The 22,299-nt window shown below is 39.9% G+C and overlaps 2 pseudogenes across 2 annotated transcripts; both read left to right on the top strand.

Annotated features, from left to right (window-relative positions):
• Positions 1–15,970: 15,970 nt before the first annotated feature.
• Positions 15,971–16,403, top strand: LOC116531488 (annotated as a pseudogene). The gene has a single exon (XR_004260449.1). The product of XR_004260449.1 is annotated as a translationally-controlled tumor protein pseudogene (transcript).
• A 278-nt stretch (positions 16,404–16,681) lies between these two features.
• Positions 16,682–21,736, top strand: LOC116531487 (annotated as a pseudogene). Its single transcript, XR_004260448.1, has one exon. The product of XR_004260448.1 is annotated as a transferrin receptor protein 1 pseudogene (transcript).
• Positions 21,737–22,299: the final 563 nt, after the last annotated feature.

Genomic DNA, 22,299 nt, shown 5'->3' with positions numbered 1-22,299 from the left:
AAAAAGAAAAGTAACATGCCTGAGTTATGTTTTCAAAGGGTTAGTGTGGCTGCCCCACGGAAAATAGGCTATAGATGGAACTCCAGATATGCAGCAATTGTAACATCCAACAGGGAGATGATGATGTCTTGAACCAAAGTGATATTGGTAGAGGTGATGAAAAGGGCTTAGGTATTAGACATATTTTGAAATAACGGTGTATTAGTCAAGGTACTCCAGAGAAACAGGACCGATAAAAGGTGATACAGATAGAGAAAGGGAGAGAAAAAAAATTAACTAATTGGCTTCTGTAACTGTGAGGGTTGGCAAATCTGAAATCCATAGGGCAGGCCAGCAGACTGGAAACTCACGTAAGAGTTGCTATTGCAGTCTTTAGTCCAAATTCCACAGAGCAGCAGACTAGAAACACATACAAGTTTCCCATGTTGCAGTCAAGAATTCTTGAGAAGAATTTCATATTTTTCAGGAATCTTCATGTGTTGATACATCATTGAATGTATGAGAGGGGGAAAAAATCTACTCTAGAGTGATTCTAACATTTTTACCTGTAAAACTGAAATAATTTAATATTTATTGAAATGTTAAATTCTAGGATAAAAGAAGCTTTGTGAATTGAAACCAGAAGTTTGGCTTTTTATTATGTGTGATATTTAATATTTTAATGTGTGATATTTAGTATATCCAAGGAAATATAGGCAAAGCAATCTGGAGTTCAGGCAGAAGTTAAAACCTGAAGGTAAGTATTTGGGAGTTGTCACTGTGTAGAGGGTATGTAAAGTTAAAAGACCAAATAAGATCTCCTAAGGGAGAAAGTGGAGGATAGAATACAGAGGATATATCAAGAATGAGCCCTACAAGCTTACCAATTTTTATATGAATGAAAAAGGGGTACAAAACCAGCAAAAGAGAGAGAGACCGGCCAGTGAGAGGATGTGCACCAAGGGCATAAGATGCTACAGAATTCAAGTAAAGAAAGTATTTCAAGAGCAGAAGGTGATTATGTCAAATGCTGCTCATAAGTAAGATGTAGACAGAGAACTTACCACTGCACATCTTGGAGCAGTGGACATAAGGCTAGATTGGGTAAGCCTCAAGGGTATATGGTTAAAAAAAAAGTGGAGCTCCAACCCACCCTCAACTCACCACCATCACTGTCATTGCCATCATTATGGAATACCTTTTGTTTCCTTGATATTTGCTTGGTGTTCAGGGGTTACAAACTCATATGTCTGTAAGAGTCAGGCAGCTGATGGAAATGAGTGAGCTGTCCAGGAGACAAGTGGCGGCTGATCCCACTGAAACTGCCTGAAAGGTGCTTTCTGCCTGCTGCAAAAACAAAACCAGTTCACTGAGACTGGGGTATTGCAGCAAAGAAAACCTTTGATTAACGTGAGGCCAGCCATGCAGAAGAACCAAGGTTATCACTCCAGTCAATCTCCCCAAAGACTCAGAGTTTAGGGTTAAGAGTTTTTCAAAGATAGTGTGGTGGGCAGGGGGCTAGTGAGTGGGTGCTGCTGATTGGTTGGAGATGCAATTCATAGGAATGTGGAAAATGGTCCTCAAGCACTGAGTTCATTTCTAGATGGGAAACACAGGACAGGTGAAGTCATGAGTCATGAATCTGGATGGGGTCACTCAGTTGTCAGAATGTAAGAGACTGAAAGATATCTCAAAAGACCAATTTTAGGTTCTACAATAGTGTTTTACCTACAGAAGCAGCTGGGGGAGTCACAAATCTTGTGGCTTCTGACCACATGACACCTGAGCAATAAGGGATCATAGGAACTATATCTCCATTTTGGCAGATTTCAGGTCCCTCCCATAATCTTAATCTTATGGTTTTTCATTAGTCCTTCCAAAGGCAGATTCAGCCCCCAAACAATGAGGGAATTCTTTTAGGTGGGGACTATTATCATCCTTACTTCAAAGTTAAACTATAAACTAAATTTCTCCTATGGTTAGATTGACCTATACCTAGGGATGCGGAAAGACAGCCAGCCTGTGAGTCTAGAAGCAAGGTGAAATCAGTCATATTAAACTTCTCTCACTGCCATAATCTTTGCAAAGACAGTTTCACTGGCGTCAAGGTTGGAGCAACAACAGGGAGGGTGTACCTGTGGGGCATGGAGGGCACTGCTCTGTCTAAGAAGAAGCCCCTGCTAGGCTTTGGGCAAGGAGGAACATGGTGCAAGACAGGCTGTGTAACCAGACATTCTTATTTGTCATGAAAACCAGAAATCCAGATTTGTAGCTGAAGCTTCCTAACGTTTAAATGTTCATAAGCTATGGGAGGCTAAGACAGGAGTCCAAGACCAGCCTGGGCAACATATAAATGCCCTTTCTGTAAGAAAATGTTAAAAATAAATAAATAAATGTTTATAAATTAACTCAAAAAATCTTTCAAAGCACTATATACTTCAAGACAGACAAACCTGCCTGCAGACTAAATCCAACCCGAGAACCACCAGTTTGCCATTACAGATATAAAACTGAATTTTTTTCTTAGAAAATTTGTAATCTAGCTGGAGCAATAGTAACTTAGGTACTATAATTCCAGGGAAAAACTGAAAAGATCCCATTGTCCAATTGTGTCCCCTGGAAAAAGACATGTTGAAGTCTTAACCCTCAGAATCTGACTTTATTCAGAAACACGTTTGTTGTAGATATAATTATTTAAGATGACGTTATACTAGAATAGGGTAGGTCTCTAATACAATGTGACCTTATAAAACTGTCCTTATGAAAAAACAACCTGGGCTGGGCACAGTGGCTCATGCCTATAATTGCAACACTTTGGGAGGCAAAGGCTGGTGGATCACGAGGTCAAGAGATCGAGACCGTCCTGGCCAACGTGGTGAAACCCCACCTCTGCTAAAAATACAAAAATTAGCTTGGTGTGGTGGTGCATGCCTGTAATCCCAGCTACTTGGGAGGCTGAGGCAGGAGAATCACTTGAGCCTGGGAGGCAGAAGTTGCAGTGAGCCGAGATTGCGCCACTGTACTCCAGCCTGGTGACAACAGAGTGACACTCTGTCTCAGAAATCTCTAAATAGAAAAGGACATGCAAGGAGCATTCCATATGACACTGAAGGCAGAGATTGGAGTTTCGTAGCCACAAGCCAAAGAATTTCAAGCATTGCCCACAAACCACCAGAAACTAGAAAGAGACAAGAAACGATTCCCCCTACAGGTTCAGAGGGAGCGTGGCCATGCTGATGCCTTGATTTTGGACTTCTAGTTTCCAGAACTATAGGACAATTTATTTCTATTATTTCAATCCAGTTTGTGGTACTTTGTTAGAATAGTCCTAGGAAAATAATACAGATTCCATAAGAGATAAGGATATGTAATTTATTCAACAAATTATTCAGTGAACAAATATTTATTGATCATCTTGTACACCCAGCCATTGATCTAAGTCTAGAGGATACATCAGCAAGGAAAAAAGACAACATATCTCCCTCGTGTAGTTTTCACATGCTAGCGAAAGGAGAAAGGCAAGAAACATCATAAATAAGTAAATTATATAGTGTGTTACAGGTGGAAAATCTTATGGGGAAAAAAAGAGGTCAGCCTGAGTAAAGGGGCTGCAGTTTTCACAAGGGCAGAGAGACAGGAGTCATCACTGAGAAAATGACAACTGAGCAAAGACTGAAAGGACATGAGGAAAGGATCCAGGGACAGCCAGAGGAAGAGCCTGCCAGGGAAAAGGAAGAGTCAGACAAAAGGCCCAGGGGCAGGAGGGTGCCCAGCATGATAGAGGAAGAGCAGGAGAAAGTGTGGCTTGAACGTAGTGAGAAAGGAAAAGGAAGCAGACACCCTCAAGGGCATAATTAAAGAAAGAATGAAGAAGGAGCTTCATTACAAAAGTGTGGGCAGGATTAAGGTAAACCAGCAAGTATGATGAGACCCTCCAAGGCTAGAAATAAAAAGGAGTCATAATATCCTTAGGCCTGAAGGCACAAGAGGAGGGGTAGCTAGTAGAATCTAGCAAGAGCTGGCTACAGCCAGGGCCCCGGGCCAGGAGCTGTGTCTTTGATAGAGGAGCATAGCCATGACCTAGCCAAGATCATGAATAGAAAGGGGCCAGCAGAATAAATACTTCATCCTCTCACCTTCCATCTTCCCCTAACTGAATATAACTGGAAGCCAAAGAGTAAGAGAGCTTTGTGGAGGAAGCCCGTAGAGGCCAGCCTCCGGGGGCACAGCACAGGGTAGAAAAGAGTGCAGAATAGGTGCCGAAGGATGACTGAAGATTGGCCAGCACAGGGAGATTTGCAGGAAATGAAGTCAGAGAGGTAACAGGGACCTGGGTATATAAAGCTTGCTAGATCATTTTAAGGATGGTGGCTTTCATCTGAGTGAAATGGCAGCCATTGGAGAATTTTGGGGGGAAGAGTGATATGACTTAAGATTTGAAAGAATCACTCAAGCTGCTGTGTTGAGAATAGACTGGGTGAAAAAGGATAAGAGTGAAGCAAGGAGACTGGAAGGAAGCTATTGCAGTAACGCAAGCAAGAGTGTGGCTGGACCAGGGGGTCGCTCTAAAGAAAAACAAAACTGCGGCAAACTTAATATAAGTAGAGAGGTTATTTGAGTCAAGTTTGAGGACTGCAACCCAGAAGTATAGATTCAAGTTGCCCTGAATATGCGCTGGAATTAGCAGCAATTACAGGTGAGTTTTTAAAGGGGAAAAAAAGCAGCAGTTCCTCAGTTATTTACCAATAATTTACATTAAAATAACATAAGCTATTGATTGGCTATGCATTGTTATTTCTTTCACAGATTCCAGGGAAATGAAGAGTATGCAAAACGTCTTTAAAAATGGACCCAGGGCATGGGTGCAGGAGACATTACTGAAGTCCCATACTCGTGTCTCTGAGCCTTATAAATTTTGCATATCTCACACAGCTCAGAATGTTTTGAGCATTTTTCTTTTCTTAAAGATAATATTAAAGTAGATTTGGCCTGAGGATGCCTACATATTTGATTTCTTATGTTACAAACTATAACCTAACTTAGTACATAACCTAACTGAAACTAACTTGGGTGTATACTTTTGTAACAAAAAGCTGAGTCTCAGCCAATCAGAGCAGCAGAGCTTCAGTCAGCTAGAGGTAGCCAACTGATCAAACCATGATCAAATAAGGCACATGCTGAGCTGTAGCCAATCGAGCAGCCTCTGTACCTCATTTCTGTTTTCTGTCCATAAACGCTGCCTGCTCAAGTTGCAGCCTGGAGCTCTCTGAAACTGTTCCTATTCTGGTGGGAGTGGGGCAAGAATGGGGGTTCCCAATTTGTGGATCATTCTTTGCTCAATTAAATGGTGTTAATTTTTCAAAGGTTGTTTCTTTTAAAGTAGTAGCAGTGGAGGTGATGAGAAGTGATGAGTCTGGTTTATTTTGTAGGTTGAGGCAAAATTGACTGTTGCATGACATGTGGGGTATGAGAGAAGGCCTGAGCACCTAGGATTAGAGGTGCCGTGAACTAATGGAGGTTGAGTAAAAGTGTGACATAAAAAAAATCACATGGTGGGCATGGTGGCTCATGCCTGTAATCCCAGCACCTTGGCCACCAAAGCAGGAGCATTGCTGGAGCTCAGGAATTTGAGACCAACCTGGGCAATATAGCAAGACCTCAACTCAAAAAAAAAAAAAAAAAGAGGAAATACACATTTGGTCTCTGCCCCTGGTTCTTGAGACAGAGCTCTTAAAACTTTTATGATTTCCTAAGTGACATGATCATCTGACACAGAGCTCCTAAATCCCTTGGAATTTCCTGGAGGATAGGAACATCTTTTGTCCTAAAGGTTCTAAAGGTGGACTCCTTAGCCAGGGGAAAATCAACTATCTGATTAGATTAGAACTTTCAATCCCTACTCCCCTGACCTCTGAAGAAGAGAGGGGAGCTAAAAATGAGCTAATCACCAATGGTCAATGATTTAATCAGTCATGCTACATAATGAAGCCTCTATAAAACCCCAAAAGGACAGGGTTCAGAGAGCTTCCTGGTTGATCAATCAGTAGAGGTGCTGGGAGGGTGGCATACTCTGCGCCCCTTCTCACATCCCTTACGCTATGCATTTTTCCATCTGGCTGTTCATCCATGTCTTTTGTGATAGCCTTCATAATAAATGGGTAAATGTAAGTAAAGTGTGTCCAAGTTCTGTGAGCTGCTCTAGCAAATTAATCAAATATAAATAAGGAATCATGGGAACCCCTAATTTACAGCTAGCTAGTCAGAAGTACAGTTCACAACCAGGGACTTGTGACTGACATTTGAAGTGGTGGGCAATTTTGTGAGACTGGGCTGTTAAACTGTGGGATCTGACGCTATCTTCTGGTAGATAGTGTCATAACTGAACTGAATTATAGGACACCCAGTTGGTGTCTGCTGGAGAATTGCTTGGTATGTGAGGAAAACACACAGATACATTTTGGTGAGAAAATGTTTTTTTCAGGAAAGTAGTAAAATACTCTATATGCTGTGTTGAGTATTGTATTGTAAGCGACAGTAGGAGTAACAGCTTGTTTCTCCTATTGTTACAAGTGGCACTTGATCTGTCTCATATGAGGGTCAGGAGGAGGACTGCCAGGGGAGCAGGCTTGGCTGAGTGGGGGGGGGGGGTGGAACGGTTCACAAGCCTGGTAGTTAGGGGAAAGGTCTCTATGGAAAATATAGACTTGGGAATCATCAGTAAATAGATATATATTCAATATGAAAACAAAGTTAGCACTTCTCGGTGGGAAAAACAAAGTCTTATGGAGGAGGTATCATGTGACTGGGGGCCTTCAATGATGAGATTTTGATAAGCAGAAAATAGGTAGGAAGACAATCCCAGATTAAGAAAGAGGCATTATCCAAAAATGCTACGATTACCATCGAGGCCAGTTTAGGGAACACTTTTTTTCAGTTTGAATGAGCAGAGGACTGATTTTGGAGGGAGCCAGTGGCAGAAATATGATCAGAATGTTAGCCTTGTAACTTCCTATACACTATGGATACTAATTCATCAGACACCACTGGTTACCTTAAAAGCTCTGTTTGTTGTGGACATTAACAACAACAATAATAAATGCTTATTGAGCACTTGTGTGTTCATGTGAAAACTCCTCACTTAATATTAACCCCCCTCCTAAAGATAAGGAAACTAAGAGTCTGAGTGATTTGCTCCTGCTCTGTCTGCCAGCAGGATTGAAACCACGGCAGTGTGACCCCAGGGCCTTTATCCTTACCACTCTGCTCTACTTCTTTGTCAGAAACACTAAACCAGGTATCTGTGGTGGTAGAGCCAGACAGTCATCAGAAATGCAGACTACTAAGTCTCGGGCAAGGCTTTCTCCAGGCTTTCTTCTGCATGAGATGTAAAACATGCCCTCTTCAGGGGTCAGCTGAGGCTCCAGGAAAGAAGTTGGGGCTGCTGACCAGGGCTTGGGTTACCAAGCTGCTGACTCTGACTCACCTGGGAAAGCTGACTGCCTTTTAAAGCATATGCTCCCCGTTTTGTGTCTCCTATGGGCAAACCTGGGGTCGAGGGCAGAAAACCAAAGCCTCACCCTGGAAGGTTAGCACTGAAAGTCCCCTTGAACAGTAATGTGTCTATTCCTCTACTCCTTATCTCCTCCAATCCCATTTAAGACCATAGAGGCTACATCCCTTGTCCTACATTTTCCTGGAAGGTTTGTGACAAATCCTATACTACAACTCAAATTTGAGAACCTTGATGTTCAGTGTGCTTCCACAAAAGATGCTAACATGAATTAGTTCCTGTTTTAAAATCAGGTTTCCTGGTGAGCAGGCTGGAATAGAATCGTGTGTGTGTGTGTGTGTGTGTGTGTGTGTGTGTGTGCGTGCGCGCGTGTGTGTGTGTGTGTGTGTGTGTGTCTGTGTGTGTGTGTTTGCCAAGTTCATGGTACAAGCCCAGGACTGACACTCCCTACCACGCCCAGGGAAAGGAATTTCTCCACAGTTCAGCTTGCCTTTCAGGAAAATTTAGATTTTAGGCATCTGACCCAGTAAATAGGAATCCTGCTCAGGTGTCTTTCCTGGAGAAACACTCACACCTGTGTAGCAAGAGGCCTGTGCAAGGAAGCGTTCAGCAGCATCACTAGAAACCATGAGACTCTGAAGGAACTCAAATGCTTATCAATACAGGAGTGATTATCCAGCAGTTAAAATGAATGAGTGGGTCTTCACAGAGTCAAGGAAAGATCCCTAAGATATTATTACACAAAGAAGACGGAGAAGAAAAGAAAGTTAGCAATACAATGATTACAATATGATCCCATTTCTGGAAAAGAAAAAATATCCCAATCGTATGTATGTGTCTGCAAGTGTATGTAAAAGGAAGATCCTCTTGCCTGATGATTTCAATGAGTTTATTAACTCCACAATTGTGCACTGAGTGCCCTCTTTATGCTCCATAAGGGAATCATCTCACAGGGAGCAGAGCAGGCAACATCCCCGCCCTCTAGTAGCTAGATAAGGGAGGGATAAATCATGCCTGAGCCAGCAGAGCATATTTGACTCCCCAGAGCCTAACCAACCTTGTACATCACCCCTCAGAATCAGAGTGTCAACCGAGGGGAGTAGCCACAGCCCCAGCATGCAAGCCTATTTGTCACCAAGCCCATTGGGGATCCCCAGGCTGCCTCACCAGAGCAGCTGCACCCCTGGTGCCTAAGCTGATATGGTGCCCTACCCTCTAGGGAAACAGTCTTGACTGTGCTATTTCACCCTACTCTTTGGGCTGGGCAACTGCAGAGCTCCATCTTCTTGGATCTGAACCAGCCCTCTGGAGCCTGAGCTGCTGAGGTGTTCCACCTCCCCAAGGTGTTGAGTTGTCATTGCACTGCTCCCCACCTCCTAGAACCCAAGCCACAGCTGTGCCCCTCAATTCTGAGGAATTCTCTGCCACCGCACCTGGACTCACACACCCTAGGCCACTGTTGTGTTCCACCTCTCCAGGGTCAGAGTCACCATAATCTGCTACTTCCTCTCCTGATGCCTGAGTTGCCACTGTACCCTGTTGGCTCCGGGCCAACATTTCTGGAACACTCCTTTCTCTCCAGAGCTCTGGAGAGAAATACCAGTGTTGTGCTCTGACTCCCAGCATCAGAGTCACAGCTATGTACCTGACCCCTGGGCCCAAGCTGCTGGGGAGTGCCTCAGAGTACAGTCCTCAGTTTAGTGGGAGAGCTTCATTCATGCGTCACAGAGAGTGAACCTGCACCCACATTACAGGTTCTACAATAGTAAAACAAGACACTGAATCCAGGACACAAACTCCACAGCTACTCCAAGCAGCTGTACTCTGGAATACAGCACCACTGTGGCTGCTTGTGGCCTGTGTCAGACCCAACACCAAGAGGGATCCCCTCAGCTACTTCTTCCCACTTTTTTTTTGTTTTGTGGGAAAAACAAAAACAAGAGGACCCCCCTAAAGACTTTCCACTGAGAGTTCTAACAACCTACCCTGCCACCACTACTGCTACAAACTCTTGTAGCCTTAGCCACTGAATCAGCTGCATTTATCAATCATGTCAATCACAGCTGAAAAAAACTGCATGGAGACTGCTCTACTGTCCCCACCTGCAACCAGAGCAAACACACTCTAGCCAACCTAGGACTCATATGCCAGTGAAAATCTTTCCCTATGAAAGCTACTCTAAAATTGGAGGAGATGACTATTTCATCAGAGGCACAGACGTCAACAGAAGGACACAAGAAGCATGAAAAAGCAAGAAAATATGACACCATCAAAGGAATATAATCTCTAGTAATTGTCCACAAAGAAATTAAATTTCACAAATTTCCTGAAAAATAATCAAAATAATGATCTTAAAGAAACTCCATGACATACAATAGACTACAGATAGAAAAGTCAATGAAATCAGGCAAACTAATGATCTGAATGACAAATTCAACAAAAATATAGATATCACTTAAAAAGAACCAAACAGAAATCTTGGAGCTGAAGAATTCAATGAATTAAATTTTTGAAAAATATACAATTGAGAGCTTCAACAGAAGAACATATAAAGCAGAAGAAAAAGTCTCTGAACTTGAAGATAGGCCTCTTGAAATAACCTACTTAGAAGAAAATAGGGAAAATTTTTTAAAGAGTGAAGAAAACCTGCAGGACTTATGGGACACCATTAAATGAACAAATGCTCACATTGTGGACTTCAAAGGAAGAAAAAAGAAAAAGACATATAAAGTTTATTTAATGAAATAACTGCTGAAAGCTTAAGTCTTAGGAGAGAGATGAACATTCAGATCCATGAAGCTCAAAAGTCACCAAACAAATTCATTCCAAAGGCACATTTTTCTCAAAATGTCAAAATAAAGGCAGAATCTTAAAAGCACCAAGAGAAAAGCAGCAAGTGACATAAAGGGAATCCCATTAGACTGCTAGTGAATATCTTAGCAGGAACCTTGAAAGTCAGGAGAAAATGAGATAATATATTCAAAGTACTGAAAGAAAAAAATGCCTTCTGGAATACTGTACCCACGAAGTTATCCCTCAGAAATAAAAAATAATAATAAAGTATTCCCCACTTCAGTACTATAACGGTGGTATGTAAATCTTTCAAATTGCTAGTATGAAGATTCAAAGTTAAAATGGTCAAAATAACTATAGCTACAATAAAATACAAAGGAAGATACAATATTTAAAAAACGTAAATTGTGACAGCAAAAATATAAATGGGGGAATATAAAAGTCTAGGGTATTCATATGCAACTAAAGTTGGATTTGTTTGTTTCTTATAAATCTGTTTCAGTTCTTTGTAGATTTTGAATATTAGCCCTTTGTCAGATGGGTAGATTGCAAAATATTTTTCCCATTCTGTTGGTTGCCAGTTCACTCTAATGACTGTTTCTTTTGCTGTGCAGAAGCTCTGGAGTTTAATTAGATCCCATTTGTCTATTTTGGCTTTTATTGCCAATGCTTTTGGTGTTTTAGTCATGAAGTCCTTGCCTATGTCTGTGTCCTGAATGGTTTTGCCTAGGTTTTCCTCTAGCGTTTTTATGATCTTAGGTCTTATGTTTAAGTCTTTAATCCATCTGGAGTTAATTTTAGTGTAAGGTTTCAGGTAGGCGTCCAGTTTCAGCTTTCTGCACATGGCTAGCCCATTTTCCCAAAACCATTTATTAAACAGGGAATCCTTAACCCATTGCTTGTTTTTGTCAGGTTTGTCAAAGGTCAGATGGTTGAATATGTGTGGCATTGCCTCTGAGGTCTCTGTTCTTTTCATTGGTCTATAGCTCTGTTTTGGTACCAGTACTATGCTGTTTTGATTACTGTAGACTTGCAGTATAGTTTGAAGTCAGGTAGCATGATGCCTCCAGCTTTGTTCTTTCTGCTTAGAATTGACTTGGTTATACAGGCTGTCATTTAATTCCATATGAAGTTTAAGGTGGTTTTTTCCAGTTCTGTGAAGAGGGTCATAGGTAGCTTGGCGGGGATAGCGCTGAATCTATAAATTACTTTGAGCAGTATGGCCATTTTCAAAAAATTGATTCTTCCTAACCATGAGCAGGAATGTTTTTCCATCTGTTTGTGTCCTCTCTTATTTCCTTGAGCAGTGGTTTGTTGTTCTCCTTGAAGAAGCCCTTTCCATCCTTTGTTAGTTGTATTCCTAGGAATTTTATTCTCTTTGTAGCAATTGTGAATGGCAGTTCGTTCTTGATTTGGCTCTCTTTGAGTCTGTTATTGGTGTATAGGAATGCTTGTGATTTCTGCACATTGATTTTGTATCCTGAGACTTTGCTGAAGTTGATTCTCAGTTTCAGAAGATTTTGGGCTGAGACAATGGGGTCTTCTAAATATACAATCATGTCATCTGCAAATAGAGACCATTTGACTTCCTCCTTTCCTAATTGAATACCCTTTATTTCTTTTTCTTCCTGATTGCTCTGGCTAGAACTTCCAATACTGTATTGAATAGGAGTGGTGAGAGAGGGCATCCTTGTTTAGTGCCAGATTTCAAAGGGAATGCTTCCAGTTTTTGCCCATTCAGTATGATATTGGCTGTTGGTTTGTCATAAATAGCTTTTGTTATTTTGAGATATGTTCCATCAGTACCTAGTTTATTGAGAGCTTTTAGCATAAAGGGCTGTTGAATTTTGTCGAAGGCTTTCTCTGCATCTATTGAGATAATAACATAGTTTTCGTCTTTGGTTCTGTTTATGTGGTGAATTACATTTATAGACTTGCATATGTTGAACCAGCCTTGCATCTCTGGGATGAAGCCTACTTGATCGTGATGGATAAGCTTTTTGATGTGCTGTTGCGATCAGTTTGCCAGTATTTTATTGAAGTTTTTTGCATCTATGTTCATCATGGATATTGGCCTGAAGTTTTCTTTTCTTGTTTAGTCTCTGCCAGGTTTTGGTATCAGGATGATGTTGGTCTCATAAAATGATTTGGGAAGGATTCCCTCTTTTGGGATTGTTTGGAATAGTTTCAGAAGGAATGGTGCCAGCTCCTCTTTCCATGTCTGGTAGAATTCAGCTATGAACCTGTCTGGACCTGGCCTTTTTTTTTTTTTTTTGGTTGGTAGGCTATTAAATCCTGCCTCAACTTCAGCCCTTCTTATTGGTCTATTCAGGGTTTTGACTTCTTCCTGGTTTAGGCTTGGGAGGGTGCAAATGTCCAGGAATTTATCCATTTATTCCAAGTTTACTGGTTTATGTGCATAGAGTTGTTTGTAGTAATCTCTGATGGTAGCTTGTATTTCTGTGGAATCTGTTGTGATATTCCCTTTATTGTTTTTATTGCATCTATTTGATTCTCCTCTCTTTTCTTTTTTATTAATCTGGCTAGTGGGCTGCCTATTTTGTTGATCTTTTAAAAAAAAACCAGCTCCTAGATTTATTAATTTTTGAAGGGTTTTTTATGTCTCTATCTCCTTCAGTTCTGCTCTGATCTTAGTTATTTCTTGTCTTCTGCTAGATTTTGAGTTGTTTTAATCTTGCTCCTCTAGCTCTTTCAATTTTGATGATAGGGTGTCAATTTTAGATCTTTCCTTGCGTCTCATGTGGGCATTTATTGCTATAATTTTCCTCTAGACACTGCTCTGAATGCATCACAGAGATTCTTGTACGTTGTGTCTTCATTCTCATTGGTTTCGAAGAACATCTTTATTTCTGCCTTCATTTCATTGTTTATCCAGTCAACATTCAAGAGTCAGTTGTTCAGTTTCCATGAAGTTGTGCGGTTCTGAGTTAGTTTCTTAATCCTGTGGTCTGAGAGACTGTTGTTATTTCCATTCTTTTGCATTTGCTAAGGAGTGAATTACTTCCAATTATTTGGTCAATTTTAGAGTAGGTGTGATGTGGTGCTGAGAAGAATGTGTACTCTGTGGATTTGGGGTGAAGAATTCTGTAGATGACTATTAGGTTTGCTTGGTCCGGATCTGAGTTCAGGTCCTGGATATCCTTGTTAATTTTTTGTCTCGTTGATCTATCTAATATTGACAGTAGAGTGTTAAGTCTCCCACTATTATTGTGTGGAAGCCTAAGTCTCTTTGTAACTCATTAAGAACTTGCTTTATGTATCTGGTATGAAACTGGAAATCAATAACAGGAAGAACTTTGAACATTCACAAATATGTGGAAAATAAACGGAAGCTAAACAGCATGCTCCTGAACAACCAGTGTTTCATAGAAAAAAATCAAACGGGAAATTCAAAAATGTCTTGAGGCAAATGACAATGGAAGCACAACATACCAAAACTTATGGAATGCAGCAAATGAGGTTCTAAGAAGGAAGTTTAGCAATAAATGTTTACATTAAAGAAGACAAAAGATTCCAAATAAATAGCCTAACATTATACCTCAATTATCTAGAAAAATAAAAGTAAACTAAATTCAAAGTTAGCAGAAGGAAAAATAATAATGAAGTTCGGAATAGAAATAAGTAAAATAAAGAACAGAAAAACTATAGGAAAAAATTCCATAAAACTAAGAGTTGGTTCTTTAAAAAATAGATAAAACTTACAAACCCTTAGCTAAACTAGAAAAAAAAAAAAAAGACTTAAAAAAAAAAAAGAAAAAGAAAAGGGAAGACATTACAACAAACACCCCAGAAATTCAAAGGACCGTAGAGCCTATTATGAACAGTTATGCCAACAAATTGGTTAACCTTAAAGAAATCAATAAATTCCTAGAAATAAATAAACTATCAAGATTGAATTAGGAAGAAATAGAGAGGTTGAACAGGCCAAAAACAAATAAATTGATTGAAGAAGCAATTAAAAACCTTCCAATAGCTTCACAGTTGAATTCTACCACACAGTCAAGGAAGAATTCATGTCGATACCTCTTAAACTCTTTCAACTAATTTTTAACAAAGGCACCAAGAGGACACAAAGGGGAAAGGTAGTCTCTTTAACAAATGGTGCTGGGAAAACAAATTTTAACATGCAAAAAAAAATTGAATTGGACCCTTTACACCATACATAAAAATCAACTCAAAATGAATAAAAGGCCAAAGATTTGAAACCATAAAATATTAGAAGAGAACACAGGGGGAAAGCTCCTTGACATTGTCTTGGCAATGAATTTTTTAATATCACACCAAAAGCTTAGGCTACAAAAACAAAACTAAATAAATGGTACTACATCAAACTGAAAATCTTCATTACAGTGAAGGAAACAATCAACGTAATGAAAAAGCAACATATGGACTGGGAAAAAATATTTGCAAACTATATGTTTGACAAGGGGTTAATATCCAAAATTCATAAAGAACTCTTTAAACAGCAAAAAACAAATACATTGATTTAAAAATAGGCAAAGGATATGAACAGACATGTCTCTAAAGAAGATGTAAAAATGGCTAAAATATATATTAAGAGGTACTCAACATCACTAATCATAAGGGAAATGCATATTAAAACCACTAAGAAATATTAGCTCACATCTGTTAGGATGGCTATTACCAAAAAGATAAGAGATAATAAATGTTGGTAAGAGTGTCAAGAAAAGAGAAGCCTAGTGTACTGTTGTTGGGAATGCAGTTTGCTAAAGCCATTATGGAAAGCAGTATGGAGATTTCTAAAGAAAATAAAAACAAAACTTCCATATAACTCAGCAACCCTTCTTCTGGGTATATATCCAAAGAAAATGAAATTACCACTTCCACTGCTGAGTGTGTTAGCTCATGCCTGCAATCCCAGCACTTTGGGAGGCTGAGGCAGGAGGATTACTTGAGCCCAGAAGTTCAAAACCAGCCTAGGCAACATAACAAGACCCTTTCTCTACAAAAAATAAAAAATTATCCAGGTGTGGTGGTGCCTGCCTGCAATCCCAACTATTTTGGAGGCTGAGACAGCAGGATCAGCTTGAATCCAGGAGTCTGAGGCTGCAGTGAGCTATGATCACACCACTGCCTTCCAGCCTGGGCAACAGAGCAAGACGCTGTCTGAAAAAAAAAAAAAGAAATCGCCATTCTCATAAAAATATTTGCGCCCACATGTTCATTGCAGCCTTATTCACAGCAGCTAAGATAAGCAACCTAAGTGTCCGCCAATGGACGAATGGATATAGAAAATGTAAATATATATATATGAATTTTATTCAGTCTGAGGGATTATTCTGCTATTTGCCACAACATAGTTGGATCAGGAGGACATTTTGATAAGTGAACTAAACCAGACACAGAAAGAAAGAAAATTGTGTGATCTTACTTATATGTGGAAACTAAAAAAAAAAAAAAAAAAAAAGACCAAATATACAGGGCTAAAGAATCAACAGTGGTTACTAAAGTGAGGGGTATGGGGGGATGTCAAAGTAGCAGATATGTAGAATGAACAAGTCTAGAGAGCTAATGTGCAACATGACTATAGTAATAAAATAAAAGTGCCTTTTCTGCCTGCTCCCACCTGCCCACTAGCGCTGCTCAGGCTGCACTGACCTCGCTCAGAGCTTCCGGCTCCTGCTAAGCTGGAGTTGTCTTCATCTCCCTTCAGCCGCCATCATGATTATCTACCGCGACCTCATCAGCCACGATGAGATGCTCTCCGACATCTACAAGATCCAGGTGATTGCGGACAGTCTGTGCTTGGAGGTGGAGGGGAAGATGGTCAGTAGGACAGAAAGTAACATTGATGACTCACTCATCAGTGGAAATGCCTCCGCTGAAGGCCCCGAGGGCGAAGGTACCAAAAGCACAGTAATCACTGGTATCCATGTTGTCATGAACCATCACCTACCTGCAGGAAACAAGTTTCACAAAAGAAGCCTACAAGAAGTACATCAAAGATTACATGAAATCAATCAAAGGCAAACTTGAAGAACAGAGACCAGAAAGAGTAAAACCTTTTATGACAGGGGCTGCAGAACAAATCAAGCACATTCTTGCTTATTTCAAAATCTATTAGCTCTGTGTTGGTGAAAACAGGAATCCAGATGGCATGGTTGCTCTGTTGGACTACCGTGAGGATGTTGAACCACCTATATAATTTTCTTTAAGGATGGTTTAGAAATGGGAAAATGTTAACAATTTCACAATTACTTTGGATTTATTACCTGTCATCATAACTGGCTTCTGCTTGTCATCCACACAACACCAGGACTTAAGACAAATGGGACTGATGTCATCTTGAGCTCTTCATTTATTTTGACCATGATTTGTCTGGAGTGGAAGCATTGTTTTTAAGAAAAACATGCCAGGAGAGCGCCGGGACCTCGGGTGGCAGCTCGGGCTCTGCCGGACAGAGGACGCGCCAGGTTCTTCTGTGTGGCAGTTCAGAATGATGGATCAAGCTAGATCAGCATTCTCTAACTTGTTTGGTGGAGAACCATTGTCATATACCCGGTTCAGTCTCGCTCGGCAAGTAGATGGCGATAACAGTCATGTGGAGATGAAACTTGCTGTAGATGAAGAAGAAAATGCCAACAATAACACAAAGTCCAGTGTCGCAAAACCAAAACGGTGTAATGGAAGCATTTATGGGACTATTGCCGTGATCATCTTTTTCGTGATTCGATTTATGATTGGCTACTTGGGCTATTGTAAACATGTAGAACCGAAAACTGAGTGTCAGAGACTAGCAGGAACAGAGTCTCCAGCGGTGGAGAACCCAGAAGAGAACTTCCCTGTAGTACCTCAGTTATATTGAGATGACCTGAAAAAAAAGTTGTCAGAGAAACTGGACACCACAGACCTCACCAGCACCATCAAGCTGCTGAATGAAAATTTATATGTCCCTCGTGAGGCTGGATCTCAAAAAGATGAAAATCTTGCGTGGTATATTGAAAATCAATTTCGTGAATGTAAACTAAGCAAAGTCTGGCGTGATGAACATTTTGTTAAGATTCAGGTCAAAGACAGTGCTCAAAACTCAGTGACCATAACTGGTACGAACAGTGAATTTGTTTACCCTGGTGGAGAATCCTGGAGGTTATGTGGCATATAGTCAGAACGCAACAGTTACTGGTAAACTGGTCCATGCTAATTTTGGTACTGAAAAAGATTTTGAGGATTTACACTCTCCTGTGAATGGATCTATAGTGATTGTTAGAGCAGGAAAAATCACCTTTGCAGAAAAGGTTGCAAATGCTGAAAGTTCAAATGCAATTGGTGTCTTGATATACATGGACAAGACTAAATTTCCCATTTTTAATGCAGACATTTCATTCTTTGGACATGCTCATCTGGGAACAGGCGACCCCTACACACCTGGGTTCCCTTCTTTCAATCACACTCAGTTTCCACCGTCTCAGTCCTCAGGATTGCCTAATATACCTGTCCAAACAATCTCCAGAGCTGCTGCAGAAAGGTTGTTTGAAAATATGGAAGGAGACTGTCCTTCCGACTGGAAAACCGACTCTTCATGCAGGATGGTAACCTCACAAAACAAGAGCGTGAAGCTCTCTGTGAGCAATGTGGTGAAACAGATAAAAATTCTTAACATCTTTGGAGTTATTAAAGGCTTTGTAGAACCAGATTGCTATGTTGTAGTTGGGGCCCAGAGAGACTCCTGGGGTCCTGGAGCTGCAAAGTCCAGTGTCGGAACAGCTCTCCTATTGAAACTTGCCCAGATGTTCTCAGATATGGGCTTAAAAGATGGGTTTCAGCCCAGCAGAAGCATTGTATTTGCCAGTTGGAGTGCTGGAGACTTTGGATCGGTTGGTGCCACTGAATGGCTAGAGGGATACCTTTCGTCCTTGCATTTAAAGGCTTTCACTTACATTAATCTGGATAAAGCTGTTCTTGGTACCAGCAACTTCAAGTTTTCTGCCAGCCCATTGTTGTATTCGCTTATTGAGAAAACAATGCAAGAGGTGAAACATCCAGTTACTGGTCTGTCTCTCTATCAGGACAGCAACTGGGCCAACAAAGTTGAGAAACTCACTTTTGGCAATGCTGCTTTTCCTTTCCTTGCATATTCTGGAATCCCAGCAGTTTCTTTCTGTTTTTGCGAGGACACAGATTACCCTTATTTGGGTACCACCATGGATACCTATAAGGAACTGATCGAGAAAATTCCTCAGCTGAACAAAGTGGCACGAGCAGCTGCAGAAGTAGCTCGTCAGTTCATGATTAAACTAACCCATGATGTTGAATTAAACCTGGATTATGAGAGGTATAACAGCCAACTGTTTTCGTTTCTGAGGAATCTGAACCAATACAGAGCAGACATAAAGGAAATGAGCCTGAGTTTGCAGTGGCTGTATTCTGCTTGCGGGGACTTTTTCCGCGCTACTTCCAGACTCATCTCAGATTTCAAGAACTCTGAGAAAACAGACAGATTTGTCATGAAGGAACTCAACGATCGTATCATGAAAGTGGAATATTACTTCCTCTCACCCTATGTGTCTCCAAGAGAGTCTCCTTTCCGGCCTATCTTCTGGGGCTCTGGCTCTCACACGCTGTCAGCTTTACTAGAGAACCTGAAACTGTGTAAAACAAATAACCGTGCATTTAATGAAACGCTGTTCAGAAACCAGTTGGCTCTTGCTACTTGGACTATTCAGGGAGCTGTAAATGCCCTCTCTGGTGACATTTGGGACATTGACAATGAGTTTTAAATATAATACCCATAAGTTATGTCAAAACAGCAGGGCAGTCTGATTTCTACACTTGTGCTAAATTTTCAGTAGGGCTACAAAACCTGATGTGAAAATTCCATCCAATGATCTTGGTACTACTATATGTCTTTAGGCAGCAGCTTTTAATATGGGGTAGATACATGCACTTCAAGTTAAAGTGAATGACTACATAAAAAGTGTTCATGATGGAATATTGTATCTCTATAATTTTAAGTGCTTGGTAATGGTAACTTCCTCTTTCTTGTTATTAATGAAAATGTCAGAAACCAGTGATGTGAACTATTGCTCTAAATCCTAAGGGCTGGTCTCTGCTGAAGGTTATAAGTGGTAACTTACTTAGAGCAATCCTCTAACTTCATTTGATGCTAGATAGAGATACCAGGTTGTAAGACCTTATTATCTCCAAATGAGATCTAAGCCTTTCCATAAGGAATTTAGCTGATTTCCTCATTCCTGAAAGAAACCGTTAACTTTCAGAGGAGATGGGACTTATTTTCTTGCCATTGAGTCTGAAATGGAGGCCCTTCTGCTGGAGAAAATGAGGTTCAACTGTTGATTGCAGGAACAAGGCCTTAATATATTAATCTAGTGTCATTTATGAGAAGAGGGGAGCAGAAGCCAAAGACTTAGTATTTTCTTTTCATCTGCCCCTTCCCCCCAAGCCTCCATTTAGTTCTTTGTTACTTTTGTTTCTTCCAAAGTACATTGAAAGAGAACCAGTTTCAGGTGTTTAACTTCAGACTCAGTTTGTCACACTTTGAAGAATACACTGCCACATTTTGGCCAAAGTGTTTCTTACAGGAAAGCTTTCTGTCCTTTTGGCACTGAAATATTTATTGTTTATTTATCAATGACAGAGTTCACTATAAATAGTGTTTTTTAATAGAATATAATTATCGGAAGCAGTGCCTGCCATAATTATGACAGTTATACTGTCGGTTTTTTTTTTAAATAAAAGCAGCATCTGCTAATAAAACCCAACAGATATTGGAAGTTTTGCATTTATGGTCAACACTTAGGGGTTTTAGAAAACAGCCTCAAGCCAAATGTAATTGAATAAAGTTGAAGCTAAGATCTAGAGATGAATTATATTTAATTAGGGGTTGCTAAGAAGTGAGCACTGACCAGATAAAAATGATAGTTTTCCTAAATGCAATGACTTGTGACCAAGTTTTAAATAAATGTCACTTAAAGGCTGTGGTAGTACTCCAAAATTTTATAGCTCCGTTTATCCAAGGTATAACTCTAATTCCCATGTTGCAAAATTTCCAGTACCTTTGTCGCAATCCTAACACATTATCGGAAGCAGTGTCTTCTATAATGTATGAAGAACAAGGTAGCTTTTGCCTACTACAGTGTCTCTATCGGAGGCAGTGACCTCCATATGTTACACTGAGGGTGTACGTAATTGTCGGGAACAGCGTTTCCCATAATTTTCTTCATGCAATGACATCTTCAAAGCTTGAAGGTCGTTAGTATCTAACATGTATTCCCAACTCCTGTAATTCCCTATCTTTTACTTTTAGCTGCAGAAACATTTTGTGGTCATTCAGCATTTGGTGGGTAAATTGAACCACTGTAAAATGAAATTACGTTAAAATTTGAAACTTCATGTGGTTTTTTGTTACCTTTGTGGTTCCTCCAGTTCTTCTGCTTAACGGAATAGTAGCATGCATTTATAATGTTTGCTATTTACAAGTAGATTTAACTTTATCACCTTATTTGCATGTTAATCTCCTATTAACTTAGTTCAGGCAAGTTTTAATCCAGAATTGACCTTTGGACTTAAAGCGGAGGGACTTTGTGTAGGAGGTTTAAGGGGAGTGGGGAGTGAAAGGTGTGTGGAGGAAGAGTCCCCAAAAGACCTTTGATCATATCTACCTACCCACTAGTATATGGTGGTTATAAATTAAATGTAGGTATGAATAAGTCTGGAGTTACGTGAGTAAAGACTTTATTTCCTAGTGAACCATCATTATAAATGTGATAATCAGCTGTTTGTCATGGAGTCTGAAACTGCCTCCTAGGAAGACATTCATAGGGTCTCTAAGGTTGTAAAACTTAGTGTCACTTACCTAGGTTACAGTAGGTAACAGGATTTACAGCCTCGCCGGAATGTTTCACTACTCAGTCTCTAATCTTCATTGTTTTAGCCTGGACCGATCTTTAGTGTAGCTAAGTGAAGAAGTCATAGCTGAAATCCCTTGTTTGGGTGTTATGCATACATACTTTAGTGAAAGTGTGTGACACGTTCATATTGTAACACAATATGAAAAAGGGGCATACATTTTGCAGCGGTAAATCTCTTCAGAAAACCCTTTTCTGTAGTTAGGGTTGAGTTACTTCCTATCAAGCCAGTATGTGGTAACAAGCTTAATAGTCCTGAATGAAATATATATCAGACTAGGGACAAGCTGCTGGTGGTCTTCAGATTTCTTAAAGAGATCATGTGGATTTTGAAGGTAAAGGATAAAATGAGTGAGTTCTGTCATGATTCACTATTCTAGAACTTGCATGAACTTTACTGTGTTAGCTCTTTGAATATTCTTGAAATTGTATGCTTTCTTTGTAAACAAATGATATGTCCTCATAATTGTATATAAGCTGGTATGCGCAACCGTGTGGAGATTCCTTATCTGATTTAATAAAACACTTGAACGCTGAAAAAAAAAAAGAAAAAAAGAAAAACATGCCATGTAGGTTGTCTAAAAATAAAATGCATTTAAACTCATTTGAGAGAATGCCTTTTAGTTTAATACATATTTAAACTAAATTCATCCTATAGCGTTCCTGGAGAAGCCAGAGCCTGGTTGTAAGCTACTACTAGAAAGAATAAGACTCATCAATTAACTTCTACAGTGGAAACTACTTCTGGAACTGAAATATAAAGAAGAATCAAAGGTTTTGATTCTGAGTTGCAATATAGGGAAAGACCATGCTCAAAAATAAATTAATTAATTAATTAAATAAAAGTAATATTGTTTTGTATTAGGACTTTTTGTTAAATAAATAGATTTTAGCTGCTCTTGTCACACATACCCAAAAACTAACTATATGAAATTATAGATATATTAAGCTGCCTCACTATAGAAACCAGTTTACTATCTTATATATCTCATAACGCCATGCTGTAGACCTCAAATACATGCAATAAAATGTATTGTTTAAAAAATATGTAAACGGAGATGAAGAAGGGGAAAGCAAACGAGGAGGAGAAATTCTAATGTAATCATGTGG

This window comes from Sapajus apella, unplaced genomic scaffold (assembly GCF_009761245.1).
Source record: "Sapajus apella isolate SASKATOON/1434 unplaced genomic scaffold, GSC_monkey_1.0 scaffold71, whole genome shotgun sequence".
Lineage (NCBI taxonomy): Eukaryota > Metazoa > Chordata > Mammalia > Primates > Cebidae > Sapajus > Sapajus apella.
Note: the sequence above shows the minus strand (reverse complement) of the source record. Positions and strands in the feature narration are given on the sequence as shown.